Below are 18386 nucleotides of genomic sequence, written 5' to 3'. Positions count from 1 at the left end.
CTGGCTGATTCCTCTGTCGTATTAACTTATAAATGACAGACAATAATGCAGAGTTATTCAATCAACAGCGTGTGACATTTTCATTCTTAAATGAGTCAGGACCTCGGGCGAAAGGGATTAAGCAGAATTGCAATTCCAGGCATCCACGGGCATTCGTGATGAGAGAATTGTTCTTTCTTTGCCTCCTCTCTTCCTCCCTCCCTTTCTTGCTTTTGTCTCCTTCCCTCCCTCCTTTGTCTCCTCTTTCTTTCCCTTCCTGATTCCATCCTCCTGTGTCTCTCTGTCCAGCTACCTCCTCCCTCCTCACCCCTCCTTTAGAGGGGAGCCTATAATTGAGATCCAGTTATCTGATTTTAGGGCTAATTCTTTCGCCAGAATTTTGATATTGCCTCCAAAAATGCATGTCTAAAACTCTAATGAAGATAATATCAGGAGAGTGGGGCAGACCTGGACCATTACAGACTCACCTTTTCCTTTCTCAAGATGTCGTGGAACCCCACTACCAGCGTTTTCCTCTCATGTCTCTTCGCACACCAGGACCAGAGAACAGAAGCATCTTCCTCTCCTAGCCTTCCATCCCTTTCACCTCTGCAGGTGCCACCTCCAGTGGTACAGCCCAGAGCACGTGACAGATTGTCAGGGACGTACAGGAAGAGCCACCCATCATGGCTGCAGGTCACCTGGAATCTGCAGTCAGAATGGTCCCACTGGGAGACTAAAGAATCATAAAGACCTCAGCTCGGAGTCTTGGACCTGCAGCTAACGTTGACTTCGTTAGTAGTTGAATTCCTGTTCTGCAGATACGCTTAGTCATATCCGACTCTTTGTGACCCCATAGACTAGCCCGCCAGGCTTCTCCGTACATGGATTCTCAAGGCAAGAATATTAGAGTTGGTTGCCATTTTCTCCTCCAGGGGATCTTCCCAACCCAGAGATCGAACCCTTGTCTCCTGTGTCTTCTGCATTGCAGGCAGACTCCTTACCTGCTGAGCCACCAGGGAAGCCCTGTTGAGTAATAGCAAATTGCAGATTGGCAGAGAGCATGCAGGTTTTTTTGTTTGACCATGGTCTTATAAAAGGCTAGTATTTCTTTTGACCTAATTATTGGCTTCCTTTTATTTGTAGTGCATAAAGGACTTTGGGGGCTTCCTCAGTGTCTCAGACAGTAAAGAATCTGCCTGCAATGGTGGAGACATGTGTTCAATACCTGGGTCAGGAAGATCCCCTGGAGAAGGGAATGGCTACCCACTCCAGTTTTCTTTCCTGGAGAATCCATGGACAGAGAGCCTGGTGGGCTAAGGTCCATGGGGTCACAAAGAGTCAGACACTACTGAGCAACTAACACTTTCACTTTTAAAGAACTTTTGAAACCTATGAAAACCCAATGCTGATAATATTTCAGTGTCTTTCATCTCTGGGAAGAAGCATTGATTAACTGCTTAACTACCCGCGGTGCTTTCTCAGGTCTTATGTGTGAGGTGAGTCATACTGATATAAGCCAGGCACTCAGAGATTTTGAAATGAACTAACTCCAAGGACATTCAAGCAGCAGAATAAGTATGTACAGAAACGAAGGCAAACGAGCTCAGGCACAAATGTAACTCGCATGCAATGAGGCAGTGAGAAGCTAAATGATGTAAAAGTGCTGAAGAGCACATTTTGTCAAGGAAGGCAGCAGTTTGGGGTTTGAAGCAGCTTTTGCTTATTGACTTCAGCCATCTTGTTTCTTAGAAGGAAAGTTTCATTTTGTTTTTGAGTCATCAGCAAGATTTTATAGATATATATTATATATATATGTATATAATATAGATATATCTATATACATATCTCTATATGTATATCTATATTATATATGTCTCAGAGAAGGTGGCCGGACTGTCTGAGGCCATATTGTTAATGTAGCTTACACATACACACACACACAAATGTGTGTGTGTGTGTGTGTGTGTGTATGTCAGAGAAGGTGATTGGACTGTCTGAGGCCATATTGCTCAGGGAAGCTCATGGGACAGAGTGGACCAAAGAAAGATGAGACCAGAGAATAGGCTATCATGTGAGCTGATATACAGGCAATGGTAGAATCCTAGAACACACTGAGCCTGGCCTCTGTAAACCAGGTAGTTAATGACAATATGCCCTTGAGATATACAATCAAAGAGGAAAATAAGAGATAAGATGGAGAAGTTGCCATGAACATAGGGCAACAACACACACATCTGTAAGAACAAGAATGTGAGACAAGCCACAGTAGGAAAAGATATTCTCCAGCACAGTATTCAAGAATTTGTGACCCAGTATATAAAGAATTCCTTTTAAAACATTATGGAATAAAAAACATCCCAATAGAAAAATAGGCCAATGATATGAGTGGGCATTTCACAGGAGAAGACATCTACCACCATAGAAAATTAAGAGGTCTTAAAAATACCATTTTGGCAGGGATGTCGAACATCTGGAGTGCTCATACACAGCTGGTATGATGTACACAGAGTGTACATCACTGTGGCCATTTTGGAAAGCAACTTGGTATTATCCTTTTTAAATTTATATCAATGGATACTTTTTGATCCAGTAATTTCACTCCTAAGTATGTGATGTAGAATAACACTTGCACACATGATTTAGAAAATGAAGATAATGGCATCTTGTCCCATTACTTCATGGGAAATAGATGGGGAAACAGTGTCAGACTTTTATTTTTGGGGGCTCCATAATCACTGCAGATGGTGATTGCAGCCATGAAATTAAAAGACGCTTACTCCTTGGAAGGAAAGTTATGACCAACCTAGATAGCATATTCAAAAGAAGAGACATTACTTTGCCAACAAAGGTCCGTCCAGTCAAGGCTATGGTTTTTCCTGTGGTCATATATGGATGTGAGAGTTGGACTATGAAGAAGGCTGAGCACTGAAGAATTGATGCTTTTGAACTGTGGTGTTGGAGAAGACTCTTGAGAGTTCCTTGGACTGCAAAGAGATCCAACCAGTCCATTCTGAAGGACATCAGCCCTGGGTGTTCTTTGGAAGGAATGATGCTAAAGCTGAACTCCAGGTCTTTGGCCACCTCGTGTGAAGAGTTGACTCATTGGAAAAGACTCTGATGCTGGGAGGGATTGGGGGCAGGAGGAGAAGGGGACATCAGAGGATGAGATGGTTGGATGGCATCACTGACTCGATGGATATGAGTCTGAGTGAACTCCGGGAGTTGGTGATGGACAGGGAGGCCTGGCGTGCTGCGATTCATGGGGTTGCAAAGAGTCAGACACGACTGAGCGACTGAACTGAACTGAACTGAAGAATGTTCTAGAATCATTGTTCTTCACAGCAACAATAGGGGAAAAAAACAATGGCAAGAATATAAAAATATGAAATTCTGGAATATGCATTCAGTGGAATTTTAAACAGGAGTGATAGCTCTAGGCAACAACCTTGGAGGTTCTTAGAAATATAATATTGAGTGAAATAAATCAAGTTGCTCAAGTTTCCATGCTGTTTAGAACTATTTTTTTAAAAGCCCAAATGCAACAATGTTTTAAAAACTCACTGGACTACCCTGAAGCATTTGATTTACTGAATGGAACACTATGGAATTCAGAGACATAGGACTGAACGTAACACCCAACACAGGAACGCAGTCCCTTTGTCTCTGTAAGCAGGTCTCTTCATTTTTCTGAGCATAAGTTTGGTCGTAACATAACCAAACAGTTTGAATGATATTTATTAACCCCATTTAGTAGTTGAAGCCCATTAATGTTATGCTGTTCATTTTGGAATCTTTACCATAAGACAGACAATGACCAATTTGGCCAGGTCATCCAAGGAGAGGGTGAGGAAGACCGGAAATAGAGAACTTGCTTCTGGACATCGTGATTGTGTGCATTTACCAATCCTTTGGTGGAGTCATGCCAAGGATCAAATTGAGTCATACCTTAGCATACACAACATAGTGATAGATGTGAGTGGAAAACACTGAAATATTTTTCTTGTATCATTATCTTAGATCCCAATCTTTTGTTTACAAGGGCCAGAGTTAAAAAAAAAAAAAATCTTGACTCAGTACTGAAGTAGAAACACTGAGATCTAAGTGGACCACTTGGTCACAAATTTGGAACTAAAGCCTAGGGATCATTGCTGAGTCTGTTTGTCCTGCAGTTTCTCAGCCTGTGCCCAAATGGGTGTATTTCTGATTTATGCGTTGCCAAGTAATTTATAATTATGCAAGCAAAAAAGAAAGTTAAATATAATGTAATTTATATTGATTATTTGGGCCATGCTATAAGACCTTGATGTTAATATACAGAAGAGAAACTCTCAGTATCCTCCAAACATTGTTTATTGTTGTTCTAATAAATGATCCTTAATGTTTTAAAATCCCCTGATTGTTCTCGTAGATCTTGGAGTATTTGAAACCCATTTTTATTAGGTATCATGATTCAAGCTCCTGGTAGACAGTTTTGTGAGTCTAATGGCCGCTCTATAAATATTACTGGCTGAGTCAAAATTAAGTGGAACAAGTGAATAGATTTGTGGTTTTCTCCATAGAGACTTAGAAACCCCCAGGTTTTATTTTGGTCTAATTATAGATTTTTACTTTTGCAAGGTACATAATCAAAGCCCGGCCCCAACACAAATCTAATGGAGCCATGTTTCAAAGGTCACAGAAATGGGCAGGTCATTTCAAGTGCCATGGGACTGAGGAGTGTAAATCCATGCATCTTAGCAGTCAAGAGGGGTGTTTCTACCCACTGAGGGCCTGGGGCAATGAGGCATCACAGACATAATAAACGTCAGATGCAGAGAGGATTTGAAAACCAGTTAATCTTGTGTGTTAGTCACTCAGTCGTGTCCAGCTCTTTGCAACCCCATGGACTGTAGTTTACCTGGTTCCTCTGTCCATGGAATTCTCCAGGCAATAACACAGGAGAGGGTTGTCATTTCCTTCTAAATACATTGATAACAGAAGTCTCAGATAAAGAGATCAGAGAAAGAGAATAAACAGTGACCACCTTGCAGTGACATAAGATGACAACTGCTAGGATCATTCTGGAAAGGAGAGCAGTCCTGGGATGCTAAAAAGCTGTCTTCCTGAATGGCACCATGGTTGGCTGCCTGCCAGAAAAAGAGGGGTAGTGGCCCATTGTGTGAGACTAAGCTATCTGGGAAAATAAGGCATAAAGACCACATTGATTATGGATTCTGGGTTTGGCCTAAATGTGAACACTAATTTTATCTAATTGACTTTAAGAAAGTAGCTTCAATTCTCTGTGATGCAGTTTCCTTATCTGGGCTCAGATGGTAAAAATCTTGATCCCTGGGTCAGGAAGATCCCCTGAAAAGGGAATGGCAACCCACTCCAGTATTCTTTCTTGGAAAATTCCATGGACAGGGGGAGACCTGATGGGCTATAGACCAGGGGTCACAAAGAGTTGGACATGACTGAGCGACTGAACGCGCACACGTCACAATGAGGTACCACTTCACATCTGTTAGGATGTCTGTTATCAAAAAGTCAAGAAACAACAATCGCTAGCAAGGATATGGAGAAGAGGAAACCCTTGTGCACTATTGGTGGGAATGTAACCTGTAAGCTGGTATAACTACGATGGAAAACAGTATGGAGTCTCCTTAAGAAATTAAAGACAGAACAACGATATGACCCAGCAATCTCACTTCTGGGTTTATAGCCAAAGGAAATGAAAGCACAGTTATCCTTTTGAAAAGCTATCTGTGCTCCCACATTCAATGCAGCTTTATTCACAAAAGGCAAGGTATGGATGCAACCTAAGTGCCCATCCACACAGAAATGGCTAAAGAAAATATAATACACATGCACATATTATTCAGCCTTGTGTAAAAAAGAACTCCTGTCATTTGGGACAATATCGAAGAAACTGGAGGGTATTTGGCTAGGTGAAATAAACCAGGCAGAGAGAGAAATACTCCACAGTATCACTGATATGTGGAATCTAAAAAACTAAATAGAAAAGAAATCTGTAAATATGTGAGATGACGGATATGATAGTTAGAATCTACCCAAAGTACAGAGATTTGGGTTCAATCCCAGGCTTGGGACGATCCCCTGGAGGAGGGTATGGCAACCCATTCCAGTATTCTTGCCTGGAGAATTCCATGGACAGAGGAGCCTGGGGGGCTACAGTTCATGCATCACAAAGAGTCAGACTGAGCAACTAACACACATGTTTTAAATATCTTATAATTTTATTTTGGAGAAGGCAATGGCACCCCACTCCAGTACTCTTGCCTGGAAAATCACATGGATGGAGGAGCCTGGTAGGCTGCAGTCCATGGGGTCACTAAGAGTCGGACACGACTGAGCGATTTCATTTTCACTTTTCACTTTCATGCACTAGAGAAGGTAATGGCAACCCATTTTGTCTATTATACCTTAGTAAAGGTGAAAAATCATTAGTTAATTTAGAAAAGGATCATGTGTACAAAACTTGGCCCATTAAACGCTAAAAAAGGGAGACTTATTATAGTTAAGGAAATAAAGGGTTCGGCTTAAGAAGGTTCACTTTCCACTTTCTTTACGCACTTACCTCCTAAAAAGTAGGAGTAATTAACTTATTTTAGGTGGGTTGTGGGGTTGTTTAAAGCCTTGTGTTTCACAGAATTAATATCTGTGTTATTTGTCTGGATAATTTTCTTGTTTTCAGGTCTTTTATTCCCCATTTTGTAAGTTTGGCTATATCTTACTTCACTTTTTTCTTAATATGATTGAAATCAGCTCCCAGGAATCACTGGGTGGCTGTCACTCAGATTCTAGAGTCATGGTCAATTGCTAGTCACTTGCCGACGTGAAACTCTGGTCAAGGATGTCATCCTCCAGGTGCTCAGCCTTCTGACAGACACCTTTGGAAACAGGCCAACACGTTGTTTTAGACTGTCATGTATCCAGCATAGACTCTCAAAGATACAAAGCTAAATGTTAGCTTATGACAACCATGATAGATATAATGACGATAGTTTTTATTCTAACAATTAGTTCTGCTATCCTTTAGGCAGAATCACGTTCTTCTGGACAATCCTTTGGGCAATCTTTTGGATGGTAAGTGAGTAAACAACGTTGTCAAGATAATTAAAATATATCTCCTCAAAGCTCTAAGAACAATAAGACACTAAGGCAGAACTTTGTGTCCTCAGTAGAGATAAAGAGAGCACAGTTTCATCTTTTCTAACACACACCCTTCAAATCATCTCCTATTTTCCATAATTCATAGACTTGCTCTTTAGCATCAGATTTGTGGCCATGCACAAAGGTCGGGGCTGGAAGAGCACAAAATATATAAATCTGAGGGCGGAAATTCTTTTAAATATTACTTATTTATCATACAGGTTGATGTCAGTTGGATAGCCTGAATGTTGTTTTGCCTTTCTTCCTCCCGAGCAAACAATCATCCTGTGTCCTACCTTGTTAACCTTTTCTGTTTATTTCTGTTCCCCTGCAATTTCTTATTATAGTTGCCAGTTAATCACAAATATATTAAAAGATTTCTCTTTAATCTAGCAGCCGTCATTGCTTTGCGATATCCGTGTGAACAGTTGCACCACTGCTAAAGAGTGTCCAATTACAGTCGCTGCAGGGAAAACCAAGAGATCAGCGATTGACTTTGCTTTTCTCTCTAAGGTATCAAATGTGAAAGCAAATTAGGTATCTAAAAATAAAAAACTAAAATTAAGACTAATAAAACGGAGGTTTGACTTTTCTCATCACAGACTCATTTATACTTAATGACACAGACCGACCAGATAGGAAATTGTTATGATCTCTCTGGAAATGGATTTTGAAAATGGCTGATCCATCCCTCCTTTCAGGACAGGAAAAAGGGCAGCAAAACAATAGAGAAATAAGAATCTGTTCATGCAGTTACATGTTAATTTGTTTTAATACTGGCTTGCATACAATTCTGGCCAGAGAGAGGTGCACTTATATGTGTCAGCTTATAAATTCAATTGTGCATTGTTTTGCTCACAGATCTCTACCCACCAGATCAAACACATGAAAGATCAGAAAAACATCAGAACTTGCTTTCCAAAAACTCAAAGGATTTTGTTTTAATCCGAAAAAGATGATTTTAGCAATACAATTTATAGAAACTTTCTCCTGGGAGGTTTCTGTGTAGAGACACTCCCCCAAGTTTCAGACGATTTGTTTATTATCTCCTACGAAAGCAATGCTTCTTACCTTTCCCCTCTTCTAACCACACCTATTCCTTTCTTACTCTCACGCTCTCCTCCAGCTCAGAGCCACTGCCAACTGGACAGGAACTGAGTTCCGAAGGGATTATAGCGCCACCTGAAGGCTCGCTCAGGAAATTATCCTCTCCATTGTATTCCCCACCATCTGCCGCTTTCCACCTCCAAGGATTCTTTAGTCACATATTCCAATATCCTTTCCAAGTTCTTTCTTATTCAAAATTGTTGCTCTCCCCACCTCCAACTCAGAACCATGGGGAAAACTTAACAATCCTAAGAACTAAACATTTGTACTCATGGAGTATTTATTTATCTTGTAGAGGCTCTTATTTAAATCATACCCTTCCCCCCTCCCCCTTTTTTGTAATAATAGACTTTCCACTTATTAAGTGCTAGATTTTCTTGGACTTTTAATTTAACCCATTTAAATGGACGAATGAATTAAGTGTGATGATTCATGTTCTCCTCCCCCCAAAGTTTACATATGGGTTGATATTCCATTTGAATTTATGACAAACTTTTGGGGAAAATCAAATATAAATAAAATGATCTATGAAGTGAATCTAAATTATACTATGAAGCACACACAGAAATGCCGACTGTAGTGACTACTGTCTTCAGTCCTATGAATAAGTAGCTAAGAGACTCCTTCACATGAGTGACTTAGCTCTGCCACTTTGTCCTTTTCCATTGCTCACATCCAGCACCACAGGACTCAAATCTCAGTTGACAAGTGTTTGTAAATGAATCACAAATGGAGCATATATGTGGAATCTGCCCAGCAAACAAACAGGAGCTCTAATTCCAGGCAGCGATCACGTGGAGCAAGAGGATCACCCGCCAGTACCAAACACCAAGAACTGATATGAGTCACGTGCTAGAGTCACTTCCTCTCCATTCACATCCCAACGCTGGGCTTAGCCAGAGCAGCATTTGCATGCTGCCTGAAAAATGCCTATAAAAAATCACATAAGGCCTTATTCACTCTTCCATTTGATATCATTTTCTTTAAAACTTATTTATATATACTTATCTATAGCACACGTATCTCAAGTGTTATAGTTCCGTCAAGATTTCAATTGAGTAAAAGTATATTTCAAGTAATAGCATTTCCCTAAGCTAAAATTTTGAGAGAATTTTAAATTATTTTTAAAAAATTATTTTTAAAAACAGACAAATGTTTCAAGTTTTCTGGCTTAAGTACCAGGTTTTTTGAAACTGGATCAGCCCTGAAGGTTACTCTCTGTTGTCTGCACTTTGTTGGGTTTGGGGCCAAAGCCACTATATGGGGGAGGGGAGAGTCAGGAACACCTTGGTGTGGAAGGAATTTTTTGTTCCCACTGATGTAGAGATGTGAGAGTTGGACCATAACGAAGGCTGAGCGCCAAAGAATTGATGCTTTTGAACTGTGGTGCTGGAGAACACTCTTGAGAGTCCCTTGGACTGCAAGGAGGTCAAACCAATCAATCCTAAAGGAAATAAACCCTGAATATTCATTGGAAGGACTGATGCTGAAGCTGAAGCTCCAATATTATGGCCACCTGATGTGAAGAGCCGACTCATTGGAAAAGACCCTAATGCTGGGAAAGATTGAAGGCAGGAGGAGAAGGGGACGGCAGAGGATGAGATGGTTGGATGGCATCACCGACTCAATGGACATGAGTTTAAGCAAACTCTGGGGAACAGTGAAGTACAGGGAAGCCTGGCGTGCTGCAGTCCATGGGTCTCAAATAGTCAGATGTGATTTAGAGAGTAAACAACGACAGCTGCAGTAGGTCAGAGCTATCCCTCAGCAGAAAATATTCTGGAGGTGGCCCGTAAGAGTTTCCTATAAGAGGAGGAAGAAAAATAAGTTTTCATCTCCAGACATGTTCCCATGATTCCACCAGCAACAAAGGATCTTGGTTTGGAAGAAGTGAAGGAATCTAAGTGAGGAGGAGTGGAAGTCTTGTCTCAGACAAGACAAAGGCCAGCCCTTAGGACAAGCACTTTATGGTGATTACTGCATGCTCTATTTGCAAAAGCCACTGGTAGTTTGATAAATATTCATTTCTTTTCTCAGGACTTTATCCTTCTTGCAACGTGAGAAATCAGTTCATCCAGTTTTGATATTTAGATTGCTCCTTTCAATTCTTTTCTCCTCTAAAATCTATTTCCTGTGAAGAATACAACTGAAACTGTGCTTAGCTCTTCATGTGTGACCTGGTTGTTCCTTCTGACTCTTAATAAAATCTAGCCTCTTCTAAAGATGGTTCAAGAACACCATATCTCTTTTAATATAGTTAAACTTTTCAAGAGCAATGCTTTTTCCTTCCAATTAGTCTAAGTTGTAGAGCAACCTCTTTTTTTTTTTCATGTTTCTGATTTAATTGGTTTTAACTGAGTAAAAATTTCTGCTCTGTATAAGCAAGAGATGGATACAATTTCCAGTAATTGCTATTCATGCTAACATCGTTCCACATTCAACAGCATCAATTCTTCGGCGTTCAGCTTTCTTCACAGTCCAACTCTCACATCCATACATGACCACTGGAAAAACCATAGCCTTGACTAGACAGACCTTTGTTGGCAAAGTAATGTCTCTGCTTTTGAACATGCTATCTAGGTTGGTCATAACTGTCCTTCCAAGGAGTAAGCGTCTTTTAATCTCATGGCTGCAATCACCATCTGCAGTGATTTTGAGGCCCCCCAAAATAAAGTCTGACACTGTTTCTACTGTTTCCCCATCTATTTCCCATGAAGTAATGAGACCAGATACCATGATCTTCATTTTCTGAATGTTGAGCTTTAAGCCAACTTTTTTATTCTCCTCTTTCACTTTCATCAAGAGGCTTTTTAGCTCCTCTTCACTTTCTGCCATAAGGGTGGTGTCATCTGCATATCTGAGGTTATTGATATTTCTCCCAGCAATCTTGATTCCAGCTTGTGCTTCCTCCAGCCCAGTGCTTCTCATGATGTACTCTGCATATAAGTTAATTAAGCAAGGTGACAATATAGAGGTTTGTCGTACTTCTTTTCCTATTTGGAACCAGTCTGTTCCATGTCCAGTTCTAACTGTTGCTTCCTGACCTGCATATAGGTTTCTCAAGAGGCAGGTCAGGTGGTCTGGTATTCCCATCTCTTTCAGAATTTTCCACAGTTTATTGTGATCTACACAGTCAAAGGCTTTGGCATAGTCAATAAAGCAGAAATAGATGTTTTTCTGGAACTCTCTTGCTTTTTCGATGATCCAGCGGACATTGGCAATTTGATCTCTGGTTCCTCTGCCTTTACTAAAACCAGCTTGAACATCTGGAAGTTCACAGTTCATGTATTGCTGAAGCCTGGCTTTGAGAATTTTGAGCATTACTTTACTAGCGTGTGAGATGAGTGCAATTGTGTGGTAATTTGAGCATTCTTTGGCATTGCCTTTCTTTGGGATTGGAATGAAAACTGTGGTGTTGAAGACTCTTGAGAGTCCCTTTGACTGCAAGGAGATCCAACCAGTCCATCCTAAAGGAGATCAGTCCTGGGTGTTCATTGGAAGGACTGATGCTAAAGCTGAAACTCCAATACTTTGGCCACATCATATGAAGAGTTGACTCGTTGGAAAAGACCCTGATGCTGGGAGGGATTGGGGGCAGGAGGAGAAGGGGATGACAGAGGATGAGATGGCTGGATGGCATCACTGATTCAATGGATATGAGTCTGAGTGAACTCCGGGAGTTGGTGATGGACAGGGAGGCCTGGCGTGCTGCAATTCATGGGGTCGCAAAGAGTCAGACATTACTGAGCAACTGAACTGAACTGAATACTGATACAATGCATTTTTATAAGCTACAATACATATACCAATCATTCTAGCATTATCTTTTGTGGTTTTATACACACACACATATATGCATGTGTATGTATGTAAACATACATACACCCTTATTTACACATTACACATTATATGAGCACACTTCTCAGTCCAGGATCTTATTGAGAGGCATGTATTGTATTTAGTTGTGTATCTAAAGCCTCCTCAATATGTACAGACAGTTCCTCAGCCTCTGTCTTGACTTCAGTGTTTTGAAGACTATCATCCAAATATTATATAGAAGGTATCTCAATGTGTTTGTCTGATGTTTCCTCATTGCTGCTGCTGCTGCTGAGTTGCTTCAGTCGTGTCCGACTCTGTGCGACCCCGTAGATGGCAGCCTACCAGGCTCCCCCGTCCCTGGGATTCCCCAGGCAAGAACACTGGAGTGGGTTGCCATTTCCTTCTCCAATGCATGAAAGTGAAAAGTGAAAGTGAAGTCACTCAGTCAAGTCTGACTCTTAGCGACCCCATGGACTGCAGCCTACCAGGCTCCTCCATCCATGGGATTTTCCAGGCAAGAGTACTGGAGTGGGGTGCCATTGCCTTCTTCAGTTTCCTCATTAGTAGATTATAATTATGTATTTTTTGCCAGGAATACCCATGAAATGTTGTGCCCTTCTCAGTGAATAATATGAGGATACATTATGATGTGAATTTGGTAAAGGTAATTTATATTGTTTGGTTAAAGTGGTAATTGACAGGTTTCCACCCTGTAAAGGTACTGTTTTCTTTTGGTAAATAATAAATAATTTGTGGGGAGACACCTTCAGGCAATATAAATATTCCCTTCTTTGTAAATACTTACTAATTTTAGCATGAATTGATGATTCTCGAAATGCATCACTCTTTTGATATTTATAAATTCGCATTCTGCTGTAAGGAAGAGGCTTCCTTTGCCCTACTTATTAGCTTCTATATTTGTTTATTTATTATTTGTGTCAGAATGGATTTTTTTAATCATGTAGATTATAACCCAATGCTATCATTATTTATATTTTTAATTTGTTCCAGATTGGCAATTCTTTGAGCCCCTTCTTAACTCTGTGGCACAAAAGAAGTTCCAGAAACGTTGCAGACTTTTCCTGTTCCATCCTTGGACATCACATTTCACTCAAGGAGCCCTGGTCCTTTCTAGAAGAGGATAATATTTGGAAACCAATATCTTAGCATTAAGTATGCTCATTGCCATGGGTAACTCTTTGCTTCCAGGTCCTCTCAGTAGAAAGATTTAGGAGATGCATGCAATTTAGGAAATTCATACACATCCAGGCACATGCACGTGGATTAACCTATAGTCAGCTCTTTAAAATCTTGTGTTTATACTGATACTTCCAGTCCCAACTCAACACCACTGGACACATTCTATACTTTCATATTTAAAAGTCTGTACTTCTATGATGGGAAATCTGTCTCTCATTATTTTTAATATATGCACTCATTTGTTCAAATCTAGAAAATGCAAAGAGTCGTTTCGGAATTGCTAACCCATAATACAATGAAATAGAAATCTACTAATGAGAATTCAGTTTTTTACAGTTCTTTTTTAAAAGGTAGCCTACATACCAACATAAACCGAAAGGCACAAATATGAGTACAATGCAGTTTGCTTTCCTGGGTGCACACACCCATGTAAACAATACAGAAAGCATTCAGCTCCTCATAAAATTGTCTCAGGCCCCATCTGAAGCAATCCTGCTCTCTTAGAAGCACCCGCTTTTCTGGATTTTTCCACTGTGTTAATTTTGCTGGCTGGATTAATATAAATAGAATCACACAGTATGTACAGTTTTTGTGTCTGGCTTCTTTTGCTCAGCATAAGATTTTTGAGACTCATCCATGTTATTGTATACATCAGTAGTTCATTCCTGTTTTTAGTAATTAGCATTCTATTCTGTGACTCTATCACGCATTTTTATCTTTCCTTCTGTTGGTAAACTTTGGGGTTTTGGACTATTAAGAAAAAAGCATCTACGAGTATTATTGGACAAGAATTTTTATAGATGTTTCTTTTCATTTCTTTTGAGAAAATGTCTGGGAGTAGAACTGCTGGATCATAGTGTACATGTATTTTTCTCTTTGTAAGAAATGATCAACACGTTTTCCAAAATAATCACAGCGTTATACTTCTTACCATCAGTGTAGCAGAGTTCCAATTCTGCATCCTTGCCAACATGTAGTCTTTTACTTTCAGTCATTGTAATGAGTTCATAGTGGTATCTGGTTGTGGTTTTAATTTGCATTTCTCCGAAAACTAGTGATTTTCATCTCATTTTTATGTGCTTACCAGCCATTTGTGTTTCTTTCTCCTTGAAATGTCTGTTTAAATATTTTGCCCATTTTAATGATGCTTTGTTTCTTTATTACTGAGCTATTAAAGTTTTCATATTTTCTGGATATATATCCTTTTAAAGATATATTCTTTGCAAATTTAGTTCCAGTCAAACATTTTGTTGTGTTCTAGTTCATTATTCTTAACAGTGTCTTGTGATAATAGCTTTTAATTGTGGTGAATTCTTACCCACCTTACCCAACTTTTTTCCTTTTATGAAATGTTTTACCTGTTCTCTCAGAGAAGTTATTGCCTAACCATAGTTTGCAAAACAAATGCTTTGATGTTTTCCTTTAGAAAGCTTTTACTTTCTCGAACTTTATTTAGAATTACATTTTGTATATGGAATGAGGTAGTAACTGAAATTCTTTTTATTTTTGAACATTAGTATCTACTTTCTCCAGCACCATTTGCTGAAAAAGTTTGTTTCTATTAAATTGCATTTGTCCCTGTCAAAAATTAAATGTTTCTCTATGACTACTTTAGACACAAGTCTGATCCAATAATTGATCTTTCTATCCACTCATCAGGCTCACACTCTCTAGGTACTGTCATTTTAGGTTTTGAAATTAGGTAGTGCAAATTATACAACCTTGCTATTCTTCTTCAGCATAGCTTCGACTATTCTTGGCTGCATTTCCATACTAGTTTTTAGAATCAAATTTTCATTTTCTGCCAAAAAGATCTTGTGAAATTATGGTTGGGATTGTGTTGAATCTATAAATCAGATTGCAAAAGCATCTTGTTAACACTGAATTTTCCTTTTCGTGAACATGGAATATCTTTTGACGTAGTCACATCTCTTTGATTTTCAGCATTAGTTTTGGTAAATTTTATAGAAGTATTGCACATGTCACATTAAACGTATTTCTATTTCTTTTTATTCTATTTTAAATGGCATTCTTTATTTCGTTGTCTAATTGTTTATTAACTGTTCTATAGAAAATCATTAGAATCTGCCTTTATGCTATATCCTATTAAATTCATTCCCTACTTCGAGTCATCGCTTTGCACATTTCTTAGGATTTTCTCCTCACACAATCAGATGGTATAAAATTAATATAGATTTTATTTATTTATTTATTTTATGCCTCATTGAACAGTTTAGAATGTCCAGTTCAACGTTGAATAGAATTGGTGAGAAGGTTCATCCATGCCTTGTTCCCAGTCTCAGGGAAAGCATTCGATGTTTGAAATATGTATGATGTCAGCTGTAAGTTTTTCATAGATTTTAAAATCAGAATGAGGAAGTTCCCTTCTTTTCCAGTGTGGTAAGAGGTGTTTTTTATTGGTTTCTTATTATGAATGTGCATTAAATATTATCAAAATGCTTCTTTGTCATTTAAGATGATATGATGACTTCACATTTTTTATTCTGTTAATGTGGTGAAGGATATAGATTGATTTTTGAAAGTTAAAGTAGCATTTCTTTCCTGGGAGGAATATCAGTAGATAATGATGTATTTTCTTTTTCATATAATTGAGCTTAGTATCCTCATATTTTTTCCAGCACTTTTGTATCCATATTTATGATGAGTTACAGCATGCATTTGGGTTTTGCACTTTTTATACGATCTTATTATCTGTGCCTTTATATTGGTGTGTTTATTACATTTACATTTAATGTAATTGTTGACATATTCATGTTTTAAGTCCTCCATCCTGCTATTTGTTTTTCACTTATTCTGTCTGTTCTTTGTTTTTGTTGCTCCTTTTCTACCTTTTTTGGAATAATCCATATAATTTTATTATTGAATCCATCATCTTCTTTTGGCTTTTTAGCTATACCTTTTTCTTTTTTTTTTAATCATTTTAACAACAAAGGTCCATCTAGTCAAGGCTATGTTTTTTCTAGTAGTCATGTATGGATGTGAGAGTTGGAGTATAAGGAAAGCTGAGCGCCGAAGAATTGATGCTTTTGAACTGTGGTGTTGGAGAAGACTCTTGAGAGTCCCTTGGACTGCAAGGAGATCCAGCCAGTCCATCCTAAAGGAGATCAGTCCTGAATATTCATTGGAAGGACTGATGATGAAGCTAAAACTCCAATACTTTGGCTACCTGATGCAAAGAGCTGACTCATTTGAAAAGACCCTGATGCTGGGAAAGATTGAGGGCAGGAAGAGAAGGGGACGTCAGAGAATTAGATAGTGGGATGGCATCACTGACTCAATGGACATGAGTTTGGGTGGACTCCGGGAGTTGGTGATGGACAGGAAGGCCTGGAGTGCTGCAGTTCATGGGATCACAAAGAGTCGGACACGACTGAGGGACTGAACTGAACTGAATAACTTCTGGCAATTACGATATGCATCTTTAACTTACATGCTCTATTTTCAAATAATATATTTCTTCACGTTTTATGTAAGACATTTCCTTCATTGCTATGTAAGGACCTTATACTGTAACTTTACTGAATGCCACTGACCTCTGGTGTGTTCTTATAACATGTATTCCTATATACATTATAAATCCTATAATATATTTTTATTGTTTCTATTTTGATAATTAGTGGTCTCAAAGATATTACAAAATAAAAATAATTAAAAGATATTTTATATTTATCATGATATTTTCCATTTCCTGATGTTTTTAAATTTTATTTTTATAGTTCTGGGCTTCAATTTAGGATCATATGCTTTTGGCCTGAAAATCTTTCTTCAACATGTCTCCTAGTGCAGGTCTGCCCGTTATTAATTCACTTAACTTTTGTCTATCTGATGGAATCCTTATTTCATTTTCAGTTTTTGAAAAATATTTTTGCTGCATATGGAATTCTCATTGACAGTATTTTTTCCTGCTCTTTAAACATTTCCTTCTAGCCTTCATTGCTTCTGACATTAAATGAACCATTATTCTTTTTTCTCAAGTTTTATTGAAAAATAATTGATATATATCACCGTATAAGTTTAAGGCATACAGCTTGATGGTTTTACTTACATACATTGTGAAATGATTACCACAGTTAGTTCAACTAACATCCGTCTTCTCATATAAATACAATAAGAAAAGAAAAATAATTTTCTCCTGATGAGAATTTTTCAGATTATTCTCTTAACAACTCTTCTTTTTTCAAGTAAATGTTTTTGTTTATTTGACAGCTCCAGGTCTTAGTTGTGGCGTGGGAGCTCAGCTGTGGAATATGGGACCTAGTTCCCTAACCAGGGGTTGAACCTGGGCCCCCCTGCATTGGGAGCATGGTGTCTTAGCCACCAGACCACCAGGGATGTCCTCTTAACAACTTTTCTATATACCATACAGCAGTGTTAATTAGCCATCCCTAGTACTTATTTATCTTATAATTGAAAGTTTATATACATAGAAGTTTATATATATGAAAATGTGTGCATGATAAGTCGTTTCAGTCGTGTCTGACTCTGTGTGACCCTATGGACTCTAGCCTGCCAGGCTCCTCTGTTCATGGGATTCTCCAAACAAGAATACTGAAGTGCATTGCCATGCCATGCCCTCCTCCAGGGGACCTTCCCAATCCAGAGACTGAACCCATATCTCTTTCCAGCCTGGTAGCTCTCCCAACATGCTCTAAGATTTCCGAATGCAGCAACAACCTTCTGTGTGCCTCCCCGTTTACCCCATCATCCTGGACGTTTATCTTCTGTGGAGCTCTTTTTGCAGATGCTACACATTAAAAACCCCTCATCTTCATCAGCACCCCAACTCTGTGTACCATCTCACTGGTTGCAGCTTATTTATCCCCTAAAGTTGTGCCTCTCACAGCCCTCCCAGTGCAGACCCGGCTTGCTCTAAACACTTGCTCATCATCTGTGGCTTACCTGTACTACAGTAATTTCATGATTGCTTGGTGACTGTTGACCAGCATTGGCCTGCAAAATTCAGCCAATTCCTCTACCATTCAGTAGGCTGCAATCATCAAGGTCTGAACCTCAGTTCTCAGGAGGGGACTCTTCCAAGTTTGTCCTTCTTTGTCTACCCTTTATTAGTCCCATAGATTAGTTTACATTTTATGATCTTCCACCAT

Source organism: Bos taurus, chromosome 9 (genome assembly GCF_002263795.3).
Source record: "Bos taurus isolate L1 Dominette 01449 registration number 42190680 breed Hereford chromosome 9, ARS-UCD2.0, whole genome shotgun sequence".
Taxonomy (NCBI): domain Eukaryota; kingdom Metazoa; phylum Chordata; class Mammalia; order Artiodactyla; family Bovidae; genus Bos; species Bos taurus.
Note: the sequence above shows the minus strand (reverse complement) of the source record.